The sequence below is a fragment of the Monopterus albus genome, unplaced genomic scaffold (genome assembly GCF_001952655.1).
Source record: "Monopterus albus unplaced genomic scaffold, M_albus_1.0 scaffold6.1, whole genome shotgun sequence".
Lineage (NCBI taxonomy): Eukaryota > Metazoa > Chordata > Actinopteri > Synbranchiformes > Synbranchidae > Monopterus > Monopterus albus.
In genome coordinates, this window is record NW_018127886.1 from 823,069 (window position 1) to 843,710 (window position 20,642).

The following is a 20,642-nucleotide window of genomic DNA, read 5'->3' on the forward strand; positions in this document are numbered from 1 at the left end:
TTCATTTATATAAATGTTAGATCCTTTAAGCTTCTTTGCTTGTTGCAGTATGTGTGCCTTATCTTTCTCTTTCATCAACTTTACCATCACCGCCCTCGGCCCCCGCTCAGAAGGTTTCCCGACTCTGTGAGCCCGCTCCATCTCAGTTTCTTGATGAATTTGTAGTTTATCCTTTAGTATTTCCTTCACCTTACATTCCGCTTCCGTCCAGCTTTCTCCAGCTGACTCCTTGATTCCCTCGAAGATCAGGTTTTTTCGCTTGGACTGTACTTCCAAATGCTCCATTTTATCCGTTATGGCTATTAAACTCTCACAAGTTTTGTAGACATCATCCCTTGTTTCCTTGGTTTGTATTTTCTTATCACCCATGGCTGCTTTAATCACATCCACATATCGTTGGGTAAACTGCAAACTGGTTTTTATCTCCTGTATTTCTCTGGTGATGTCGTCGAGTCTCTTGTTATTTGTCTCCATAAGTAGTTGCACAAAACCTTTGAAGTTGTCTTGTTGTTGGCTCAACAGTGCGGTGTACATCTGCTTCTGCTGACTCAACATCTCTGTTACTTGCGCCGCTGAAATATAATCCTCTTCTGCTTCAACATCCTCGTTCGCTTCTGATTTATTAGCTCTTTTCCCTCTTGGAGGCATTTTAATAGTTGTAGAATTTGTTCAAAGACTTGAAAATGTAGAAGATGTGAAAAATCGTAGAACAGACAAGAGGAGCAGTAAAGGCGTCTGCTCTCGCTTGCAACCCGGAAGTCCACGAAGATTCCACTGAAGCTTCAGCCATCCAGGCTGAAGGTCCTTCTCCTCTCTTAAATACCTGACTTAACCCTTTCCTGTGGGACAATTCATTTCTTGTTTCTTTTGAGTTTCACTATTGTGTGTGTAAGTGAGGGAGACAAAGAAAGAAAAGGACTGAGAAAATAATGTGACAACCAAGAACAAAAAAGACAATAGAAATCCTCAGAGGTAATGAAATTTTGCTGGTGCTAATTTAGGGATTAAGGAATAATAATAAGTGATGTAAAATCCCTTCTCTTTCCGTGTGTGTGTTTTTGTGTGTGTGTGTGTGTGTGTAGCATCCCCATGGCAAATGATTGGGCCAGAGGTGCTTCTGATCTATGGTGGTGGGGGCTGGAGAGTACTGTGTAATCCCAGTGCTGGCCCTAATCTCTAATCTGCACCCCTAATCCAAAAATCTGGGATACAGTGTGTGTATGGGCATGCAACTATGAGTGTGTGTGTCTGAGAGCAAGTTCAAGTGCAAAGGTTGATGTGGATATATCACATGTGCAGATACGAGCTGGAGCAGGAAGGTGCATGCTTGAGTGTGTACATACTGTATGTGTCCATATGCTCATCCTTGTGTGAGCTAATGTCCCAGCGAGACCAAGTGGAATTTAGTGGTGGATTGAAAATGCCTAGTTTTGCCAGAAGATTATGTAAGCACAACAACATTGCCATGACCAGGTCCAGGGCAGTGAAGGTGATGGTGGCTTGATATACAGTGACCCCACTGAAGTAAAAATAACAACTGGCTCAGCACCACATGTTGTTTGATAATGAGGGTCAGCAGATATGATTGACAGTAACTCTTTGAGATCCTAACTTTTAAGCAGAGTGTTTCTACACTGATTTTTGGTCCTGCTGGCCACCATGCTGTCTCTACATACAAAGATACATAATCTAATTGTATTGTGCCACTCAAATGTCAACATACTTCATAACAGTGACCCCAGACTAATGTTGAGGATTTGCTGAGGCACTATTACAACATCAGTTCAGTCTTTACACTGACATTCTCATTTTCTGGGTTGAAATTTAACATAACGCTCTTTTCTTTTTGGTAAAAACATGAATTTCCCAAAAGCTTGAGAGTGACTGGATCTATAAAGAACAGCAGCTAACTGCCTGAGTTTCAGGTGTGAAGAGATATAGGCTACTTTCTTGGTACAAATCAGTTTATGGTCTGTCCTTTCTTTTAGAAGTATGCTTGCCCTTTTGTTACTCTCTTTGTGCCAATGGTGATTGTTTCTCCAGCTAAAAACTCAGATGCCACAGAGCACTATACCTGCAGAACACTGAGTCAGTATGAACCTTGAAGTTGGCTGAGAGTAGGAGGAGACGGGAGCGTATGAGAAGAAAGGAGTTGAGAAGGGAGGAGTGGGAAAGATGGTAGATGAGGAAAGAGGTGAGAAACGACAAGAACACAACAGGAAGGGGAAAGGTACACTGTGACTAAGTGTAAAAGGTGAATAGAGAAAATAGTGCACATGAGAACAGAACAAAGTGTAAAACACAGAAGTGCAGAGGCAGATTGAGAGCACCTCTCAACCTCACAGCTTCACAACTATGTGCTTGTGAATGTTTGCACAGGTGAATGTGTCTCTGTGTGTGGGTGCATGTGTGCATGTGTTACCAGGCTTTGTGCGGTAATGTGTTCTGTGACTCATGTTTATGGGGGTATGAAGGGCTGTCCCTAAAGTCAGAAAGCACTTGAAGGCAGGCTGACAGCGCACCCTCTCTGCAAAACAAATTCAGAGCCCGCACCCTGAATATTTGCTAGATTGGTGCAGGGAACTCATTATCAAAGATAAAATTAAATCAGTGAACTGCAGTGCAACATTTCAGCCATCCTCAGCGACACTGTTCTCTTATGCTGCGTTGAATCAGTAAAGCAGGGCTATGGTTTGGGTTCTTTGACATTTCATCCATGTTCATCTCTACCTTTAAACGCTACAATCAACACAAGTGCATGCCATGAAAAGATGAATAAAAAAGATATTAAACTGTTTCACTTCATAGTTGTTATTTTAGTATGCACTGAAACTGTCTACAAATGACCAGGTCATGTGAATGTGAATATGTTATTAACCCTTCTCAGGAATTTTTCGTCAATGTATAAAGTATTTTTAAACAAAAGATGTGCCATTTTTGATGTTTAAACAAATTTATAATTTCAGGATGAACCTCTTCTTCCATAGGGGCTTTTACCATACACCGCTACACAGGTGGACATAGTAATGGTATATCTGCAAAGCAAAACATTCTGGATTTCAGATTTAAAACAAACAAAGAGAGATCATGTTTGCATCACTCAGCTTAAATGTGCGATCCACATAGGTTACAATAAATGAAGGTTATCCTACAGACAGTGGCTAGAACGCTTTGGACATGGCAGCCAGACTGGGGCACAAACTCAGAGAGGTGGCACATAAGAAATACATGTAAAAAGTAAACAAAACCCCTAGTTTTATGAAATAAGAAACCATACATTATTAAGAATCTTACAGTTTATTCTGTATAAAATGAGACATGTGCTTAATGCTGGCCCAGGTGAGCCATCAAATAATGATGTAGGGATGCTGTGATGTAATATAAAATGAACAATTATTGACAACTTGTACATTGTACATTTTTCTTATGCCTTTAATTCACAGAGTCAGGTGTGAAGGCACGCCGTGCTCTCCGACACATCACAAGTTATCTTCATCACCTTATAGCTAAATGCTGGTGTATATCTCTGTGTCTGAATGTGTATATGTGCTTCTTCACAAGTGTTGTGTTTAGGCTGCAGCAAGGCTCAAAATGAATAGAATAAAATATCTTTTTATCAGCTCAGGGAGGAAGTGTTTCTGAGGTCCTTAGTGTCAAGGTTATGCTTCAAAATCTGCTATTTACTGGCATTCCTTTCTTTAGCTAACCCTGTTCTATAAAGTCCATGCTCAGTCCAACTCAGAAAAAAAAAAAAAAACCTTCCTTCCTTATCTGTCAAGGCTACCGGTGAATTTTGCTGCTCAGCACTAAATGTTAACAGAGTGATATATTGAAGAAAATCATTACATTAGTTCTATGTTCTGTGTGACAAGCTGCCATGACTACTCTGGGCTGTTGTCAGTCAAGTGGTTGGGTATGCCAGTGTGTCCTTGTCACTGTCAGACAGATGCAGCACAGCGATGCTTGTAAATAAACAACACTGTCATTATCAGCATCACCACAGTACAAATCCTGATATCTGCACAAAATGATTAAGCGATGCTGCATCGGCTTTGTTATTAGGTGACACTAGATCTGTGGTACGATAAGATAAACAGCTGCAACTGAGATGCGTGTGAGTGTGTTTATGAAATGTATTAACAAGTATGCCAGTGTCTGCCTCAGAAAAGTGAGAGCAGCAGACCTTGGGCTACTTCTGCCAGTGTGAACAAGAAATGACAAGCCTCGCATGTTAAGACTCCATGTGAGCACTCACCACCTGAGTTACACACATACGCACACAAACACACAACTGTACTGCACAGGAGCACACAAGCACACTAATTACACAGCTCAGTGGACTTCACTATATGACTCTGCTCTTACATGGCAGAGAAGCATACTGAGTATATCTGTCTCTCATTAGTATTTGACATGTCACTGCACCTGTACCATGGCAACTTGGAAACATGGGTGATCAACACTGATAACAAGTTCATCCCTTCAACCAAACAGTGGGGTTATTTCACTTAAAAGCCTTTTCCCCTGCTTCTGCGTGACTTTAATCTCATCGCTTTCCCTGTACCCATCCCTCTTTTAGTAGGACTCTTGTCCAGAGGTTTTATCAAGGCAGTTCCCAGAGGCAGGGGACTCACATGATTTGACCAAAGTCAGCTACCTTTGACTTGGTATTTGTGACTAGAAAGATGACTTGAAATTACTACACTTTCTTAAACTAAATATGAGCATTTTTTTCTAGATATCGAGGAGTTATGTTTTATTTTTGAACCACAGCTGGTAACCTGGCAACCTACCAGAACGCAGCAGACCAGCAGAGGGCAGCTATCCTGCAGAGGACTAGTGCAAAATTAATGAAGTTTGGATTCAAAGGTTATGTTGTCAATGGCAGTAGTAAGAAGAGAACAGAGGTATGCAAAGGTTACAGCACAAAAATCAGTGACATGACCACCACAACATCCAACTTTATTAGTCACTACAAAACTCAAAAAGAAAGCTGATGCTTTCAGCAAACATTAGCTGACTCATTTGGGAGAGGTAGAGCGGGTCGTCTCCTAACCGGAAGCTTAGTGGTTTGATTCCCAGCTTGTCCAGCCCACATGTCGAAGTGTCCTTGAACAAGACACTGAGCCCCCAGTTGCTCCCGGTGATGAAACCAGTGTGAGTGTTTGGGAGTGTGAATGGCCAAATAGTGCGAAAGCACTCTGAGTGTTCTACAATGCAGAGAAACGTGCTATACAAGTATAAGACCATTTGTTATCTGGTCAAATGTTAGCTAGAAAGCTAATGTTAAGTTTATGCTGTTAGACTTGGCCTTGAATTGATTCTGCATTTTTCAGAGTTTCTGATGGCCATGAAAGGCATGTCTTTTTTATTTAACAGCTAAGGGTTAGTTTATAGCGAGCAAATGCACAGTTAATAATCTGACCAAGAGAGGGAGGAAGAACACTGGCTGTTACAACTGATGTGGCAACCCATGTTCTAACTTTTTCAATAACAGAGAAGAACAGTGTGGACATGTTTACCATTCCTACACTTTACATCCACTAATCCTACTAGACTAGCCTGTCATTGTATGTGTGTGTGCACAATTAAACACAATTAAGAGACACACACTGTATACAGTGTAAGGAAGGAAGTAAATTTTCTGTTTCCCAAAAGCCCTCATAGGAGTAATTAGGCTCACCATTACCATCGGGCTCCCTGCCTTTAATTAGATTAGCTATGATTAAGCTCATATTTGCTCTCACCTTGATAAATATTTGTGTTTTTTCTGTGCAAATCAGTGTGGGTCTCTTTATCTGTTTATAACAAGACATCACAGCCTGTCCTCAAGACCTTCCGTGGTTTATTTGCCTTAGAAAACATGGCCAAAATGAATTTTTATCCAGCCTTTGTATTGCTTAGGGTTTAAAAATTTTCAACTAAATATTCATTAGATTCACATCCTTATGTAAGAATTGGACTGGGGGTCATTAGAAAATAATAACACAATGAATATTCTAGACACAGCTGAAATCACTTTCATGTTGTCATGTATATCATTTGGCCTATAAAACATACTTCCAGTAAGAATATAATGGAATTAAGGAAAAATTAGTGCACATATATCTACTGAGCTCATTCCTTGAGATGATGAATGTGTGTTCAATATTATGCAGGGCACTGAGCAGCTTGAAGTTGGTCCCAGGCCTTATCAGGATGCTGTGATGTGAAAGTGGGACAAATCAAAGAGCTGTGACGACACGACAGCGTACACAGGAGAGTAGAACTGAAGGAGATGCAGAGGGGAAGCAGATGAAGGGCCAATTATCAGCTTTAAAATCAAGTGCACTACAGAAAGCAAGAATGTGAATACACTCACATGTAAAACTAACAGCATTAAGAATTACACTTGTGGATGCCATACACTGTCTAATGTGTGTGTGTGTGTGTGTGTGTGTGTGTGTGTGCTGCATGATGCCCAATACATGTGCTACTTGTGCTGCATGATGCCCAATACATGTGCTACTTGAGTTCCCAGTATGGGAGCTGTGTGTGTTTGTGTGAATACGGAGGAAGGCAAACACAAGGCCAGAAACAGCCTTAATAAGTCAATGTTCTAATGAAAATTCATCACAGCTGTCTATTTTCAAATGCAGACACATAAAAATCTAACAAATCCATGTAGCATTACACACACACACACACACACCTAAGGTTAATTCTAGCCTTAAACCTAAAGCCAAGTCTTAACAGCCCTCTGAACACCAAAATGTTCTCACTATGATGAAATGTCCTCAAAGTGATGGTACTAAAGTAAAATGTATCCACACACAGGCACAACATTTGCATAAATAACTTTATGAGGGTGCTCATTACCATATTGCATTATCTAGCCACTTACCCAAATCTTAACCATCACAACTAGATGCCTAATGCAAACCTTTATCCTAACCCAAACCTAAATCTACCCTTAACCCCCAAAGGGTGTGAGAAAATGAGCACTAACCAAAATGTCTCACTTTCCAAGAATAAATTGCAAACCAGTCCTCACACTGCTGGCCTTAAAAATAAACACACACACACACACGCACACACACACACTTCTAAAAATATGTATGCAGACCACATGAATATCCAGCCTTCAGAATGATAAGACACATCTGTTTATACACCTTACACCACTCAGATAGCCTATACTTCCTTCCTCACACTTCATTTCTTCCCCATTCTCTCCTCCATATGTCTGTCCTCTGTTTCCTGTCCCCTCATTAGGAGAGTGGCTCTGTGCAGGTCTTGCACAGTAAGTAAGTGTGTCCTCAGAGAGAAGGGCCACAGAGTGCCTTTTTTTGACAAAAGTGTGTGTGCACATGTGTGTCTGTACCTTAGGTAGAATGACGCAATATCTGGCTGACAGGCTGCACATAGTCTCGCACAGACTGAGGCAGGTGCGAGCACTTCCTTTCCGAGTTGGACGTAAAATCAGAATTGAAAATAAGAGCTCCACATGATACAGTGAGAGGCAGAGTGATGGGATAAGAGTAGAGGATCATTATCAAGGAAAAAAAGGGAAACAATTATGAATACATTATACTAATATATTGCATAAAAGGTGCATTTACATGTTTAGAGGATTTCTCTCAAAAATGTTAATGTTGAATAAAAGCATGAATCTGATCTCTCTCTCTCTCTCTCTCTCTCTCTCTCTCTCTCTCTCTCTCTCTCTTTTTATCACTTTGCCATGGGATTTTGTGAGCAACTAATACTGAACACTAACAGGGCATGAATGGAATAAATGCAACATTTGTACAATGTAATGCCATCCTTTTCATTTTTTTGTGAAATGCAAAATCTGCTCTTGATTTTGACCCTATTTTCCCACTATGCTGGTATTTTTTATTCCTGGAAACTAAAAGAGTTACAAAAATGTTCTCCCAAATGTTCTCTAGCCTGTGCTAGAATGAGGATGTGAAAAAGAACTTTCTGAAAATGCTGATCTCTACAGTCATTTTCATTTTGTCAGCTTTATAGCCAGTGTGAAGGCCCACCTTGCTGTTGCCTCTAGTTTTCACTATCTTTATATCAGTTTCTGTTTTTGGCATAGGACAACTGTACAGAAACCGCAACTGACTAGTATGCTTGGAAAATAGAAAATTTTTTTTTTTTTGCTTGTTTTACCATGAACCACAAATCAATGCTTTATACTTGTACTGTTATTTGAGAACACCGAGGACATTTATATTCTGTATTCAGCTTGAGACAGCTATACAAAAATAAGTCAAAATCAAATCAACAGAACTGAGCTTTAAGTGAAGCATTAAAATAAAATAATTTTCTTGTTTGTCACCATTAAAGAGAACAAAAATATGAACCCTATATTATTTTGGTGTTTGTTGCTATAGTCAGTTAGAGAACATTTAGCAGCAGAACCAGCTCTTCAGCTACAGATATTTTTAGATTGTTTTTTATTGCAGTATCATAATGCGTTTCTTCATCTTGTACTTTGCTCAGTGACTTTAAGCACAAGCAAAATAATGTCTTATATCTCTTTACCATCAATAAATAGTGGATTTATACAGCAGTCATAAGTAAAAATAAATGTGTTGGGAAAAAGCTACTTCATGTGAAAAGTTTGTAATGCAGAATAAACTGCAATTCCAGGCAAATACAACCATGTCGCACATAAGTAACATGTCAGACATAAAACCATTGAATTAACTGCTCTGAGGTGTGTGTAGTGGTATAGAAGAGGGCAGTGTGGGGTCAATGGGGGATAGAGTTCAGTAAGGAGACAGCTGTGCCTCCCAGAGGGTAGGAGGTCAAACTGTTTGTGAGCAGGGTGAGAGGAGTCCTTGAGAATACTGCGAGCAAGTCGGAGACAGCGTTCCCTGTGGACACCCTCAATGGCTGGAAGTGGAATCCTTGTGATGCATTGGGCAGTTTTCACCACCCGCTGCAGCACCCTATACGGTTGGAGACAGAGCAGTTTCCATACCAGACTGTGATACAGCTGGTCAGGATGCTCTCAATGGCACAGCGGTAGAAGTTCACCAGGATGGCTGAAGACAGGTGCTTCTTCTTTAGTGTCCTCAGGAAGAAGAGATGCTGGTGAGCCTTCTTAACCAGGCTGCAGGTGTTGGTGGTCCAGGACAGATCCTCTGAGATGTGGGTCCCTAGGAATTTGAAGCTGGAGACACTTTCAACAACCATCCCGTTAATATGAATGTGCCTCCTTTCTCCCTCCTGTAGTCCACAATGAGCTCCTCGGTCTTGTCAGTGTTAAGGAACAGGTTACTGTCAGCGCACCACACCGCCAGGTGCTGTACCTTCTCCCTGTAGGCTGACTCATCACTGTCGCTGATGCACATTATGCAAGGAATAAAACATAAAAAGAGATGAGGGATTACGCAAAAACCCTCAGGTTTGACAGTGGTGGACAAAATATCCTTTATCCTTATTTATTAGAACATGTTCTCTCTCTTATACACACACCTCTGTTCACTCTTTTTAAGGAGCGGTATACCCCATACTTCCCATAATCATCACCAAGCATCGCCTCCGGGGGTTGATGTGGACCACCCTGCTTTGTTTTACCATTGTATTTTCTCTCTGTCAGCCTCTGTTTAGAAGAGGGAGGGACTGCTGTTCTCTCACACAGTCAGCTGTGTGTTTATACATGGTGCTTGTAATGCTAATGCTTGAGGTGTGAAGATGCGGACATTTAACCAATCACTGGCAACTGCTCTGCGCGCATGCACACCCTCCCCTAGCAAAGTCCTGGTACTTGATTTTACTACTACCTCCTGAGGGGTGCTGAAATTTAGCTCCCAGAGTGCACCTCCAAAGCAGGCGCAACACAGTGGAAACAAACACAGAACCCGTGACAAGTGTTACTCAGTGCAACACATTTCAGTACGGTTCTATAATGGAAAAACCCCTATACAGACACTAATCCACCTACCCATGAGCCACCTACATACACACACATTTGCACATGCAGGTGCACACATACATTGTTTAGCCACTGGCTTTATTGTTAGGAAGAGATTTTACCTCTCAGGGGAATAAATTAAACTGCAAAACCTTTTCCCCAGCATCCATTTCTGTGTGCATGCAGGTGTGTGTTTGTATAAATTCATGTGAATGTGTGTATGTGTACTTCCACTGATCACATTTACATTAATTAATTCCTTTTGTGATCAAAAATGGCCTTTAGACACACCACACAGTGTACCTCTCCATAAACCCAGACTTCATTTGAGATGCTCAGTCCACACCCGAGTTTCCATCCGCACACATGCTCACATTACCAAAGTAAGGGAGCGAGGGAGACGGTGAGACACATACTGTTGCACACACAGTCTAATACACAGAGACTTTCACAGTTCCTGACACTGTCATACAACCCTCTAGCACTATATCTGCAGCAAAACAAAACAAAAAAGGTCTCCCACTGATCCTTCACTCCTTCACTTCCTAAACCTCCCTCTCCCTTTGTTTAGTCTCTCTGTTTCACCTGTGTTAACTGAGATGCCAGACACACATCATCTGACTGAAACATAGCTCTAAATAAATGCACCCAAGTCCTGACAGTGTGCAGGCAGCATTCTACTTTATTTTTGTCTATTCCTGCTTGCTTCTCTGTGTCGTGCACTTGTGGAGAGATTCTTCAGTGGGGAATGTGAAAGACATAATGTTGCGAGCCTGAACTGCTCCATCAACCACAACACAAGAAAAAAAAATTGTGAGAGGAACTTCATTGTGGTGGCTCTGCTTCCTCTGTTATAAAACAGCAAGCACAGCTTGTCAGGTGCTTTGTGTTTTTTTATCTCTACTTGTTGCACAGCATATGCCGGTGAATGTCAGCTATTTTGTCAGAGCAAATGCCAAGTTTACTGTATGGTAGATGTTGAACCTGTAAATTAAACGGAAGTTATAAAATGTATATTTTTCCATTGAACTTGTGAATAAAATGCAATACTGATTTTTTATAATTCTCACTAAATGCTTCAAAATGGTCACTAGTTCACCTTTGGAACCACATATATGAGAAATTCATTCCCTCCAGCTTGAGTTTAAACTCAAGGCTAACTGATAATTAATTTTAACAAAGTTCAGTGTAACAACTTCTAAAACAATTATTTGGCTGATCATCATAATCTTCCCATGAGTTTCCTTTGAGTTTCAGGGGACACAAAGAAAGCAGAGCTATGTACACAGATTCTTTGGCAGGGAATGTGAGGCGTTAAACCATCAGTTTGTTTGAGGTGGTTGTTTCTGTTTTCCCACGTTACCTTTGCAGTAATCTCCTACCTAAAAGCTCCTGTCTCACATGCAGATACACAGTTCTGTTCTAAATAAAAGCCTTAAAAAGATATTCATAATATACACCTTACTATTCTTCTGTACTAGCACCTCTGCGTGTGTGTGTGTGTGTCTGTGTGTGTGTGTGTGATGAGACAAGTCAGCTCAAGCATTCAAGCCTTGAGATGAAAATGAGGTTATTTGGTCTCATGGGAAAGTTAGAGAGGGAGATGCAGAGACAGGGAAGGTTAAGATAATGGGCAAAAAGATGATAAGGACAGACAAAAGAGAGAGAGGTAGCATAAGGAAGAGGAGGCGGATGAATATTATCTGTTGGGCATGATCCGGCTTATGTATGTCAGCAGCATGTGGTCACACACACACACACACACACACACACACACACGACCAGTATGAGCATTACTTTCTAACCATTGTTTGCCACTAGTGGCCCACTCATAGCTGCTCCCTATCAAAGATTCCATTTTCCAAACCCTTCACCCAAAGAGCCACGATCAAATTCCATCTGTGACAGAGAGTAACACAAGACGAGTAAGTGGAAATTCGACGTCAGTCTGAGGAGAGGACCTTCACAATATGACATTATGACTCAGGATAGAAAATCATTTAAAGACAGCTTTGAACATAATCCTGCACTGATAACAAAAATTAGTTGGTTTCTGGTTTCAGGATAATATTCAGACAATTAATGACATTGTCTTTACTTTTATTTTGTCACTTCTGATAACAAACAAAATATGTATATAGAACTTTTACTTTGAAGTACTATATCACCATTGCAATCATGGGTTGGTAAATTTAGAAATCGTTCACTTTAGCACTACCTTAAAACGTAGGCCTGCTGTATTTTCATGTTCATCAGATTCCTCTTGGTTAGCTTCAATTTGTGACCACTGGTTCTCTTTGTTTATTATATTTTTGCTGTGCATATTTTGTAGTTCTGGGTATACTGCAGATGTGGTTTGCATCTCTTATTGCTACAAAAGAGACCAAAAAATGGTGGCTGACTCTGAAGCATCGCCATCCTTGTTCAGTCTTACACATTCAGGAGCGGCATATAAACTGTGATTAGCCTGAGGCTACTGCAGGTCACTGTGGGCTGTTGTGTAGTTCAACAGTATGCTGTTGTGTACCATCCAGCCTTGTATGAAATATTAACCACACATCCTCTAATAGAGCTTAATTCAAATGCCTTCATCTGCACTGTATTGCAAATATCAAATGTCTATCCTCGATGCCCATCATCACAGTCAGAGGCAGAACGAAAAGAAGGGAATGACAGTCCCTGCGGTCAGAGTGACATCTGTTTTCTGTATGACATGCTGTTAAATGTTTTAGAAGAATTTTAAAAAGTGATTGTGTTCTGCGTGTTTTGTGGCTGGACTAGAGCAAACTTTGCATAATGATGATAAAATGAACAATCTCATTTTCAAGACAAAAAACACATTATTATAACTCTTGGGACTGAATCACTGTGAAACACACAACCAGTAAGGTAATAAAGCAGGCTTATCCTGCATACCGCATAAATAATTCATTGAGTAAAAATTCCAGGGCAATTTTCATTGATGCACTGAATCATTTTATATTAGGAATGTACCTGCATGAAAAGTTACATTACCTAAGAAAATTGCTTAGGAGAACATGTCTGATTATATACACTTTAGTAGGCTGCTGTTTTGTATGGTGGTTTGTATAGTATGCAGCCAATCCTGTATAAAGACTACTTCATTGGTGTATAGTAATGACAATGGGACAGGTAGGTCAACCCTAATGACCAGAGAACTTAACCTGCAGATTTTTCAGTGCAGGTAGCATTATAAATAAGTAAAGTGGGATAATAGTATAGAGGCCAAACAGAAAGTGTATTGATTGGAGGTTACTAAATCCTTTTAATATATATTTCAAATACATTCCTGGAATAGCCATAAAAGGAGGGGTGAAATACTGTAAATTAACAGTAGGTGATGTATTAACAGTGAGAGAGGAAGCAGAACAGGGGCTCAGAGAGCAAGTAACAAGAAGAGAAGAAAGCGAAGAAGAATGAAGAGTGAACATTGGCGCCAGAGAAAGAAGAAGATTCAGAGGAGAAAATAGCATTAAGATGAAGATGGCAAAAAAGTAGGAATGAAAAATGGGAATAAAGCATGGAAGGTGGCTCATGCACGAAGGAATGGGAGTGAGAACATTTCCATGAGAAAGTCGGTGTGCGTATGTGCTAGTACTTTGGTGAAATATTCACTGTGATAGAAGACTTATAGAAGCAAAGTCCCATCCCTGGAGAGAGGGAAGAGAGGAACAGAAGGGAGGAAGAGCAGAAAGGAGGAAGAGAGAGGAGCAGTGATTGAAGTTTTGGATAAGCGTCATAAGACTGAAGACCATTTCAACAAAGAGGTCTCTGCTGTGAAGCTTCGTGTAGGACTGTCAGGGCCCTCTCTATTTTTAAACTGTGTGTGGGTACAGTATACTGCTCACACCTTATAGCATCCAGTACGTTTGTGGAACTGAATGGAGGCTTATGTTGAATTTTCTACAGGGTTGTTAGTTGAGGAGAAAGCAGTCTCTCATTATCAGGTAATGGTCCTGAAATGGAAGTTCTCTTTTCACTGGCCCCATTCATGGGACTCTAGTGTGTCACTGGAGCTGGTGTCTTCACTGAATAAAAGTCCAGATTTGGTTGACACTGATCAACCCAGTTGCCAGTGAAATATGTTTATATCCTATTCATTTGCTTTGCCAAATCCACTTAAGTAACTGCCACCTGGATTACATTTATTTGTTTCACAGAAAGTTGGCTGGGGAATGCACATAGGTATATGCAAGGAAGTGCAGGATTCTGACATCAGATGCCTGCTAGAGTTATGCTACACAAACAGTTAAGGTTTGCCTACAAACACTGAAAAAGCTACTTTGTCAGTGGTGGCTTTTTGGCCACACTAGCACATCGCTCTAGTAATGACAATGTCAGTCAGTCAGTCAGCTGTACATAATTTTGTACACATATTCATGGTTCTTCTACTATATTATGGATTTTGATGATCTCCCGACGGATAACACATTTTTGGTTTTAAATGAAATTGGCTGCATTAGCATGAAACAAACATTGGTGTCTTCTTCAGAATGAATTTCATTTTTTGTGATCACTTAGCTTTTGATCTATTGCTGCCATCAGATTAAAATTAAAATGAGGTTTATGATCAATTATATACAAAACTAATTATATTCTTCTCAACCTCAGCTGTACTTCATGTTTAGTGCGAACTAACAATTGTTAGCATGAAGATGTTAGCATTTAATTCAAAGCACTGTTGTGCCTACAGCGCAGCCTCAAATCTGCTAACATGGCTAGTTTTTCATCTCAAGGCTTGAATGCTTGAGCTGACAGCACCGATACAATAATCTTTCCATAAATGTAAGTTGGTGCCAAGTAGCAGATGTTTTCCAGAACTATAACAATTTGGATTGACTATTACAGGAACTATGTTGTTTCCACAGTGGCCCCTACATTCAACCTTAAGAACTGCAGGCTTTAAATTTAATCCCCTGCCCCTGTATGACAGGGACTATGTGTATATACTCCGTAATCATGGACACATAAAATAGAATAAAATAAAATAAAATAAAATAAATGCTGGCTTACCCACAAACCAAAAGGTTCTATAAATACAGTGTGGAGGTAATGTTTGTCGTGTAAAGTAGGCGGATTAACTGGAACCAGGTCAGAGCAAAGACAGACCATGCTCTAGCTTTTCTCCTATGTAACTGCTGTTCTTGCCACCTTTCTTGCTATTGCTTTTCTAGCTCTTTTATTTATTTTGATTAGGCAGATGGGGTAGTGATTATCTTCTCCAAGCCTACACAATCCTGCACTGCCACTTGTTTCCTCAGCTTCTCATACCATGTCCCTTCAAAGGCAAGCGTAGAGACCCCCTGTCACTCTTTCTGCAGGTTTTGAATTGTCCATCAAGCTAATGCTGATACATTCAATACTCCATACAAGTGTGTAGTCAAGTGTGCATTTTAATTACAAATTGTATTTTTACTGTTATAAGGGCACAAACTATACACTCTGGCCATGGCAAAAATATCCGGGACGGATTTTGACTGTTTATCACCAATGAAACTGTAAACTTATGTTTGTGCTTCATGAATGAGTACAAGGAACAAAACTGTCTAGTGCTGCATCAGGTAGCAGTTCTATTTCTCTATTCCTAAAAAGAAAAGGCCACGTTTTCTGCTTTGGAAGCATGTTTAGATCCTGTCTGTGGTGCCTAAGCTATACCTGTACAGTGTGCTTAAGCATCTGGTTTAAAATGAGTGATCAAATGAAGAAATCAGTGAAAGACTTTTGAGACCTAACACATCCACTACAGTCAATACCTTTCACTACCTGCTTGTCTCTTGTCTTGAATGTCATACATGGCTAGATGCATTGACACAATCAATGGGATGCTTCTGTACAGAAATAATAAGAGTCAGCAGAAAAGAGCCAGGAAGAAAGGGGGAGTAAATAAAAGGCAAGGCCCAGAGGGAGGAGATGTGCCAGGATCAGAGGAGGACAGGGAAAAGCTTGAGTTTTATGCGTCTGCAGTGCAGTCATCTTTCACCTGTATCTAGCAAAGATCTTGGCTTACATAATACAATGTGAGGATAAAGCGTCCTTTATGACAAGCTGGGCCAATAAATCCAGATCAGTTCTGACCTCTTTTAGTTCCTTACATCTCCTCTTCTATGTGGTTATCTTTGTTGTAGTGCAGCCATCAGAATTCAGCTTCTGAACTCTCTACAGCCCAGAAAGGTTTTCTGATTCTGTTAATGCTTGTTGAAGGATCATCACAGAAGTGAGGCCTACATATTCATCTCTTGAATCAACCCATGCATTCAATCAAAGTGGAAAAAGTGGAGACACTTAGTGCTTCCCCGCTGGTACCATGAAAAAAGCATTGGAAATGTACTTTGCTTCCTGTATCTGTCTCCCTCTACACTAGCCATTCCCTCTTGTGCAAAGTCCCTGCCATAATTATTCTCAATTAAAAAGTGCTGTGCAGCAGCTGGCCTTCAGCTGCTATTCAGGGGAACAGCTTCCAGAAGATGAGGAGATGTAGCTTTGGCAGCTATCATTACGATCGTATAGAGAGGCATAGTTGAACAACTGATGAAGAAGCGGCTTGGTGGATCCATCTTTACAACAGCTTGGGGTGTTACATAAGGGGTGATGTAGATGGGGCTGGTTGGGGAATAACAAATGATAAGTCCCAATGACAAATATAACGAGCAAGCAATAAGTGAGAGCTTCACATAATGACACCTCTGATACCTAAACCATAACTTCCTTTGTGCTTCTGTTTTTTTTTTTTCGTTTCATCCTTACAACAGGATTACACTCAGCTGTATGTACAGTATGTTATGGGTTTCATTTGTACCTTTTATGCCAGTTTCTGCTCTGTGTCCTACAGTAGCTCTGCTGGCCCAGATTTTAGCCCAGTTTTAGCACTTTCTTGCTGAAGCCAAACAAATGTTGACCCAGTAAAGCCAAGTGTTTTGAGTTTGGACCCGTCTGGACCAGCATGAGGAAAAACCCCAATTAACAGGTGAGTGGACTCAGTTAATATGAAACTGGGCCAGGCAGACTATGTCAGTATATGGCCTCCAGAGGGCTATTTGGAGTACTGAAGACTACAGTTGGGTTTTACTGTCTCCTCCTCTCCTTTCTGTTCCTAATTCCTCTCCTACATAAGACCACTACAGTCATTCACACAGCAATCAACTAAAGACAAAGGTAAATGAGATGGAGATGGAGATGGAGAAAAGATGACAAAACAGAGGCACAGGGAAGTGAGAGATGTGCTGAAAAGAAGGAAAAATGTGAAAGAGAGGAAAAAAGGCTGAGATGAAGCGCTGGGAAAAGTGTGAAAAGATATAAGTGAAGGAAGAGAGGAAGATGAGGGGAAAATAGAGAAATGGCAGATGAGGACATCAAGACAGAGAGGGCAGCATATACAGGCTCTGGTAATGAATGCCACTTTCATGAAGTACTCTTTCTGGCTCTCTATCTCCATTGCTCTTTTTTCTGTCTAATTTATCTTTTCTTGATCCTCTCCTTGTTTGTCCATTGCTTCAAGTCTCCCTCTTTCCTCTAACACGAGCCACAGGGATTGGATATTTCATTACTAATTCATTGTTTCTTCCCATATATGTATTGACAAAGCTTTGAATACTGGTTGATTCAGTATCCTACAACAAAGTTCAGAGAACCATCTTTTATCTTAATGATTAAGCTGCTTCCAACTCCCGGTTATGGAAGATTCTCTCTGTCTTTTTAACTCCTCTGCTCAGAAGGTTTTACAGCATATGTCAGAGAATAGTGAGTAAAGTTTTGCAGTCAGTAGCTACTATATGCTTTCTTATCCAGCAATTTGAACTGAACATTTGAAACACCAGAAAGAACTCAATCCCGGCCGGCAATCAGGCGAAGGCGGGGTACACCCTGGACAGGTCGCCAATCCATCGCAGGGCTATTTATTTCATGTGCTAAAACCTGTTAAGTAGAAAGAAAGCAGTATTATGGGGATGTCACTGACATTCACCCCCATTCACCTTAAAACTAAAGATTAGTTGCATAAAAATGATTTCAAACCTTAGTTATTAAAGAGCTGTCATCCAACATGGCATTACAGCAAACTGTGATTGCATTCATGTGCTTATGTGTATGCAATGCTTTGTGAAGAACCATCACACCTTGGTCTAATGTTGAGCTGCAATAATGAAGATTTCATGAGTTGAAATGTTCCCTTGTGTGCTGGTACATGTTGCCTGTAGGTACCGGACTTATTGGTAGAATCTGATTCATTGCTTTAATCAGAGTTTGTAGTTATGTGGTTTCTCTACAGTTTGGCTCTGATATTTATTGCCCCACAGCAGCAGTGCTAGTGCAAAAAAAAAACAAAAAAAAAACAACCTTTTATGGTGTGTGTGCACATGTAAGTGTGTTTGTGAGACAGAGCTGGTGATGTTGCTGTGTGTTATTGGAGTAACACATGTTGAATTTCTTTCATTACCTCTGCCGGTGAAGCTGGTCGGTGTGTGTTCGCCCCTCTTTCTCTTTCTGTCTGCAAAATATTTCAGAACATTACATGTGAATTTGGCTGAAATGTGGTGATCAGGGATCAGCTGATTCTAATTTGGCAGTGACCTTGAACAGAGATTCCTGCCATTGTAAATTTGTGTAGGTTTTGTAGCTTTAATTGTAATGTTGATTTAAGTAATACTGGGAGGAGTTTGGCTTTAAATAAAAATACAACTACATGGCAACTTTGTTGTGCAGCTGAGAAAGGTCAAGCAAAACACTGGACATATACAGTAAGCTACTATATTAGGACTGCCAATCACATACACACACACACTGTAGGTTCTAGCACTAATCTCTAACTGTACAGATATCCTAGTAGACTAGGAGAAAGAAAGTATGTTGCACGTTGGGGGGTTCAGTAGGGGACAAGGGATCAGCTGCAGGAGACAGGGAACAGATGACACAGGAGTGTGTGAGAGCAAGATTGCAGAAGATGAGTAAGGAAGGCAGGACATGAGAAACCTCTGGCACCAAACTCAGTTAAGGGGAAAAAAAGCAAACATATGTTGTGTGCACAGTTTATCCTGAAGCTCATCCTTATGTAACATAGGTGGCATGTGTGTGGAAATAGGCAAGATTTGATTTACAGTATTTTACCCTTGGCACTGTGGCTCCACTGTCTATCCTATGAGTCCATAATTTTTTCATCTAGATCAATGTTTGCCACAAATGTTGCCAAATCCTTGACAACAACAGTGTTATCTCCAAGCCCCTGGGGCACATGAGGATCATTACAGGCCACTAAATGTGGTGGCAGTGAGTGAACACTGTGTCACATTACACGGAGGGTTTGAAAAGTCATGTTGATGGATCGATACACCTCTTAATCTCCTACAACCACCATCTGTAACCTATCCTGGCTGCTGTGATGGAAAATCTCTCTGGCTGTAGACATGGTTGCAGACTGCAGCAAAATCTCGGACTCTGTTCTCTGTGCCTCAGCAACCGAAGCTCAACGGGCAACGTTCCCATTCAACTACACAAGAATCAGAGGATGTTCACTACATCCATTGTTAACAGCTATTATAGCTAGCATAGCATTAGATTATAATGGGATATTGATGCCCGCATTGCACCAGATACTACACAAACCTGGTTTTAGATTTCCTATTGATGAAATCATAAATCTGTAAAAGTGACTGTTAGCTGCTGGGGTGAGACCAGATATGCTGTGCTCGCTCTCTCTCTCTCCAGCATTAACCAACCGTACTAATGTACAGTCAAACAGCTTCTCTATATTTAAGGTTTTCTGTTTTAACTATTACATTTCCTTAACATTTTCAGTTCAGACTGAGTCAACTCAAATAAATACTGTATGTGGGCTGATCATGACCACCAATAATACTACTGTAAACCTGAGTATCACTTGTCCATCCTCATTTTCCTCCTGCTTTTCTATCATAAAGGCATTACCTATACCTGAAACATTCAAACTGGTGAAAGCATTTAACTGAGTTCAATACATGGGAATGTTAACACTCTAGCACATCTACGTATATATCCTTGATTACACAACCAGTGGCACCTGAAGGATTATATTTTATAGTACACACAAGAAGCACCTACAGCAGCGTAATGTCACCATGAGAAAAAATGTTTGCTATAATGAAAAACTTTTCTCATTCTAATGTAATCCTGTATTTTCTTGATACGACATACAGTAGGCTATTGGAGTGAGTGACAGCAGCGCAGCAGGACCTGCTTAGCTCATTCAGTTCAGCAACGCCCAGCATTACTACTGTATTAAGTGGTGCGCTGAAGGTGGTCCTTGAGAAACACAGATCTGACACTTGAATCCATGCACAATAATTATCCCACAAAATAACATATAAATGCAGGTCAGGAGCAGTAATACACAGAAAATACCCTGCACAATTCCTGATGATGTTACAGGCATTGACAGCAGATAAAGTCAGTGCGTGCACTGCTGTCACTCACTCCAAGGGAATGACAGCATCATGGTAGGGAGTAGGCTACACATATGATATGCTCCAGGGGTGTATGATATGATATGAGATTTATCTCCTTGAGCCACAAATTTGAAACTATATTTCTATATAGGCTTTAGCCTATACTATATGTTGATCATGATTGTCAGATGGAAAATTTGAGCAAAATCATTAAAAAAAGGGGGCATGCACAGTGCATACAGGATTACAGCCGCAGGCACCTTGTGCACAGCCACACAACTGTGTCAGCATTTTTTAAT

The 20,642-nt window shown here is 40.5% G+C and overlaps 1 protein-coding gene across 7 annotated transcripts in view; it reads right to left on the reverse strand.

Annotated features, from left to right (window-relative positions):
• camkvl (CaM kinase-like vesicle-associated, like) overlaps positions 1 to 20,642 on the reverse strand; it is a 39,009-nt gene that overhangs the window by 15,492 nt on the left and 2,875 nt on the right. For 2 of the 7 annotated variants that reach the window (XM_020616333.1, XM_020616311.1), the window contains exon 2: positions 18,363 to 18,413. The exons of the other annotated variants lie outside the window; for them this stretch is intronic. The gene's annotated coding sequence lies outside the window, so the exon portion shown is untranslated. The remainder of the gene's footprint in view (positions 1 to 18,362; positions 18,414 to 20,642) is intronic. 7 annotated transcript variants of the gene reach the window in all.